Genomic DNA, 5,650 nt, shown 5'->3' with positions numbered 1-5,650 from the left:
AGGGCATTAGTTTATAACAGTATAAGCCCGTATCGGTCCGAAAGCTGGTGTGATCCTCGTCAGGGGGATGCATGCTAATCTGATTATAGCCTGAATATGCATCCATGAAGGAGAGGATCTCGTGTCCTGCAGTAGCATCGACCAACTGGTCGATTCTTGGGAGTGGGAAGCAATCCTTTGGGCAGGCTTTATTGAGGTCTATGAAATCCACACAGGTTTTCCATTTGTCCTTAGGCTTGGGAACCAGCACTGGATTGGAGACCCATGATGGATAAAACGCCACCCTGATGAACCCATTCTCCTTTAACCTTTCAACTTCTTCTTTTAAGGCTCTCGATCGATCCTTATCGAGCAGCCTTCTTTTTTGTTGCACGGATGGAAAAGTCTTGTCTATGTTCAGGACATGGCTGATAACTGCAGGGTCTATCCCAGCCATGTCTTTGTGCGACCAGGCAAAGACTTCCTGGTTCTTCCGCAAAAATTCCACCAATGCATGCTTCGTGGTTGGTTCTAGGTTTTTCCTGACCATCACGACTCTGGTCGGGTCTTTTTCGTCTAGTTGGACCTCTTCCAGGTCCTCAACGGGTCCAACGTTCTCTTCAAAATCCCCAAAGCGAGGATCTAGATCTCTATCCTCACTTTGGGCAACACCCTATTTGGTGACTTCATCACCGGATTGGGCTTGTGTATCTATTGTCATCTGCAACTTGTCTGAGGTAGTGCTCTTTGACGTTCCCTTCTTCGCCTTCGTGACTGAGGCGTTGTAGCACTCCCTGGCTTCCCTCTGGTTTCCCAACACGCGTCCTACCCCTGCGTCTGTCGGGAATTTCATAGCCAAGTGCCACATAGAGGTGACGGCCTGTAGATCAACCAGTACAGGCCTCCCAATGACGGCGTTGTACGCCGAAGGACAATCAACTACTATAAAAGTAACGAGTAATGTCCTGGTTGCAGGCGCTGTACCCTTCGTCACTGGTAGTCTGGTTGATCCTGCGGGGGCGAGTCCCTCACCGGAGAAGCCGTATATTGTTTGGTTGTAGGGCTCTAGGTCCTTAACGGACAACTTCATGCGTTCCAGCGAAGACTTATACAGGATATTCACCGAACTTCCTGTATTGACCAGCACTCTCTTCACCATCATGTTGGCCATTTGGATATCCACGACCAACGGATCGGAATGTGGGAACCGGACATGATGGGCATCGCTATCAGAGAAGGTTATCTCGCCTTCTTCTGATCGAGCCTTCTTCGGCGCGCGGTCATCCACAGTCATCATCTCGATATCCTGGTCATGGAGTAGAGTCCGAGTGTATCGTTCTCTAGATTTTCCGTTGTTTCCCGCGAGATGCGGGCCTCCGCAGATGGTTAACAATGTGCCAGTCACGGGGGCAGGCTGCAAAGGTGGCGAGCGTTGGCGCGTGGGCGCCTGCTCGTTGCCGTCTGGAGTTTCTCGTTGGGAATTTCCCGACGCCCGTACATATCTTCTCAAGTGTCCTTGTCTAATAAGGAACTCAATTTCATCCTTCAGCTGGTTGCACTCGTTGGTATCATGTCCGTAGTCGTTATGATATCGACAGAACTTGGTGGTGTCTCTTTTCGAAATATCCTTTCGAATGGGGGCAGGTCTCTTATAAGGTACGCTGGAACTCGTGGCCTGATAAACCTCTCCCCGAGACTCAACTAGGGCAGTATAGTTAGTGAACCGAGGTTCATAACGATTACCCTTGGCTCGCTAATTGTCAGAAGTGGAAGGTTCATTGTGTGGCCGTTTCCCCCCATTCTTGCCATTGCCGTTGCCATTTCCGTTGCCTTTGCCGTTGCCATTGGGCTTGGACCCATTGGCGGCTTTGGCGGTCTCGGCAGTCCCCTTGCCTTTTCTTGGGGGCTTCTCTTCGTCGACGATAGCATCTTCGAGCTTGATGTAGCGATCAACTCGGTCTAAGAATTCCTGGGTGGTTCTAACCCCATGTTTTCGAAGGCTTTCCTAGAGAGGTGTGCGGCTCTTAACCTCTGCGGTTATGGCCATCATTTTTCCTTCGTCTCCCACTGTCTTTGCTCCAGCAGCTACTCGCATGAAGTGCTAGACGTAGTCTTTCAGCGGTTCTCCATCCTGCTAGCGTATTTCGACTAGCTGGTTTGCCTCAGTCGGGTGCACACGACCTGCGTAGAACTGTCCGTAGAACTCCTTTACGAACATTTCCCAGGAAACAATACTTGCAGGAGGGTATTTTAAAAAACCACTCCTGTGCGGCATCAGAAAGTGTTGCAGGGAAGATCCTGCACCGAGCGTCTTCGGATACTTTCTGAATGTCCATTTGTATCTCGAACTTATTGACGTGAGATACAGGGTCACCATACCCATCAAAGTTTGGGAGCGTAGGCATTTTAAACTTGCTAGGAGTTTCTGCCATAGCCATCCTCTGGACGAAAGGAGTGCCTTTTCTCCTGTTGTGATCGATGTAAGATGTTCTTCCCCCGACCAGCTGCTGCACTGCCTGGTTGAGGGCATCTATATGGGCCTGCACAGCGCTAGGAATTGCTGTGGCCTCTGGTGCTGGGGGAATGTTCTCGCCGTGCCGCTCGCGGTGATCATTGAGCACATCTCTCAAGTCCTCGTCTCTCCTCCGCTGCTCGCTGGCTCCAAGCCGGTCGAAGATGTTATTTTGTTTGGGCTGCCCCCCAACATCCCGTCTGTTGGGTTGGTCATCTTGAGGTATCTGGCTCCTGCCTCCACCTCTTTCTTCATTCCTCCGACCGACATTCCCTTTGCCTGAGTCGGCCTCATTATAACCATGGCCATCTCTTAATCTTGATTGGCTATGGTGGGATCGACTGTTCCCTCGATTGCCCTCCCAGGCTGGAAACTTTCGAGCGTTAGAGGGTGGTCTACGTTGGTCGTTAGGTCCCCGTGCATTACCATGCCGTGGGGGGCCTTAGACCGCAGAGCCTAACTCTGAGTTCCTCCTGTTGCCAGGATGATGCTGTCCTCTGCTTGGAGGGTTTGTCTCATCGCCCCTATGGCGTCTAGGACTGCGAGGCTGCTGCCCGGTCCTATTCTGCCTCTGCTGCGGGGGATTTTCGCGACCAGCTTCGGATGGAGGGTGTGCCTCTGGGTCACCTAGCGGGACATCTTCCTGAGGCACCGGTGGCTGCTCGGGCCTTTGCGAGCTCGAGGGTTGGATAAGCGGGCTAGGATTGGGACCCCTGTGGGGTGGCCCATTCGCAGGTTGATCAGGCTGCGAGGCAGGTGTAGCCTGATTCCTAGCCAGTTGTAAGGCTGCCTCGAGGGCTGCCATGGCTTCACTCTGGTGACGGTCCATCTCTGTAATGCCCCGGATTCCCTAATGTGGTTTAACGGCTGGATTTGTAGGCCGGGAGGGCCATAGTTGTTTAATTATGCCATTTAATGCGTTTATGCATGTTTATGAGAATTATATTATAATATAATGTTAATTGTACGCATGTCGATGATATATGTTGAGACCACATTATGATGTGGGTTCGTTCGAGCTATTCGACATGAGATGATCGTAGATTATTGATTAGCGGTTTAGTCACAACAGGTTTAAGTGTCGGGACTTGGGTTGAGTCTCGGGGTGATTTGGATGATTAGAGCGTTACCGGGAGATAAAGGGTAACGAGATGTGAATTATTGGTGTTTATGATTTTTGAGAATAGCGGGAATTAGAGAGCGTTAATTATGATTAACGAGTTAGGAGGAAAGTACAAAAAATGCCCTTGGGAGTCTTTAGAAACCATTAATTGACCTAGGGGTAAAATGGTCATTTCACCCCTAGGATAGATATAACCTTATTTAGCTGAAAAAGGTGATGGAAAACAGAGTATCTTTGAGAGTTCTCCCGTACCTCCTTTTTCTCTCTGTTCTTTGTGGTTTCTGAACCAATTTTGAGGATTCAAGCTTAGGAAGCAAGCCTTGGGAGTTTGGGAGTGTGTTCCATCATTGAAGAGCTTCATAAGCCGAGCTTTGGGTAAGTTTCTAACCATAGTTTCTCTGGTTTGCTCTGTTTTAGTTTTGTTTTGCAGCTGAGTTTTCTAGAGTGAATTCATGGTTTTTGTTGGGAGTTTTGGCTAGGGTTCCCATGCTTGTGATGTTTGGGATGTGTTGGGATGGTTTTTGGGTTCATTTGGCATCAAGAATAGGCTTTGGAAGCTTGGAGATCGAGTTAGAAACGAAGGAGATGAAGAAGGTCGGTTCAGGGAAGTTTTGGGCTGGAGGTAGCGCTACAGCGCCCACCCTAAGGCGCTATAGCGCTCCTCAGGAGGGTTTCTGGCACTTGGGCGGTTCTGAGTTTAGCGCTTTAGCGCTAGGGGTTGAGCGCTGTAGCGCTACCCTGTTCCTTCCAAACCCCGTTTTGAGTGTTTTTAAGGGTTTTTGACTTGGGGTTTCAATCCTTAAGGACCGGGATCGATTCTACTCACCGTGGGGGCATGTTTCGAGGTCCCGAGGGTGGTGCTTAGGTTAAGACCTTATTATTATGGATTCTCATTAATGGAGGTTATAATTGGTTGTGATTAGGTAATCGCTAAGGAACTAAAAGACCGATCGTTCTCAGGGGTCGTCTTTATCATACTTCTCGCTCGAACTTGAGGTAAGAAAACAGTGTATGGATACAGTTGCACCCTGTACAGGTATATGACATGCATGGTTTGATATTGAGGCTTGTTGGTTGATATATGTGAACGTGGATTGCATATTAAATGCTAATGAATGCTGATTACCTATTTAAGACATTGACTAGTCAGGGACCGACTTTAAAGTCGATGATCACGCATTGAATGGCTCTATGGCATTAATGCGGGACCGACCCTAAGGTCGAAGAACTTATAAGCGCTTGCCTGGTCTACGACCAGATGACTATAGCCAAGGTATATGACCCCGGTGACCATTTGTCACGTGGCTAAGGGACGTTGTCCATAGTTTCGACTCTAGAGTCGTGAGGGAGGTTATGTAGGGGACCAATCACCATGCACCTATCCTGAACAAACTTGTGAATGAAACACTTATCGATTAAGCCCTGGTGACCCTATCGTCACATGGCTAAAGAGAGCGATGCTCATTATAGTGACTTTCGGCTATTGTCACCTATTTGCTGGACTGATAGTCCTGGATGACTATTATGAACGTTGTTGATATTATATCATGTTTTATCATGTTTTCTTGCTGGGCCTTGGCTCATGGGTGCTATGTGGTGCAGGTAAAGGAAAGGAAAAGCTTGGCCAGCCTTGAGTGGAGAGCTTGGGCGGTGTGATGTACGTACAGGGCCGCTTGACCGCCACGGTCAAGGAGTTCTCAGAGGAACTAGGGGTTTACCCTATTTTTGCCGCTTAGGCCGGCGGAGTTTGTAAATTTTGCAACTGTAGCGACTCTTTTGTATTACGAACTACTTGTAAACATTTTAAAAGGCTCATGAGCAGTTTATTTACTTAATGAAATGTACCCTTACCTTTTTACTGGTTTTCTACCTTAACTTGATAATAACACTTAGATCACGTTTTTAGCCAAAGGACTCGGGTAGCGAGTCAAATTTCCGGTTCACCGTTCTCCGTAACTGTTCAGGGGTAGCCAGGGCGTTACAATCTCCGCCTACCTTTCACTCAGCTCCGCGCACTTCCGTTCAATTTCTTGTTG

This window comes from Humulus lupulus, chromosome 1 (assembly GCF_963169125.1).
Source record: "Humulus lupulus chromosome 1, drHumLupu1.1, whole genome shotgun sequence".
Classification (NCBI taxonomy): Eukaryota; Viridiplantae; Streptophyta; class Magnoliopsida; order Rosales; family Cannabaceae; genus Humulus; species Humulus lupulus.
This window is presented reverse-complemented; position numbering follows the sequence as displayed.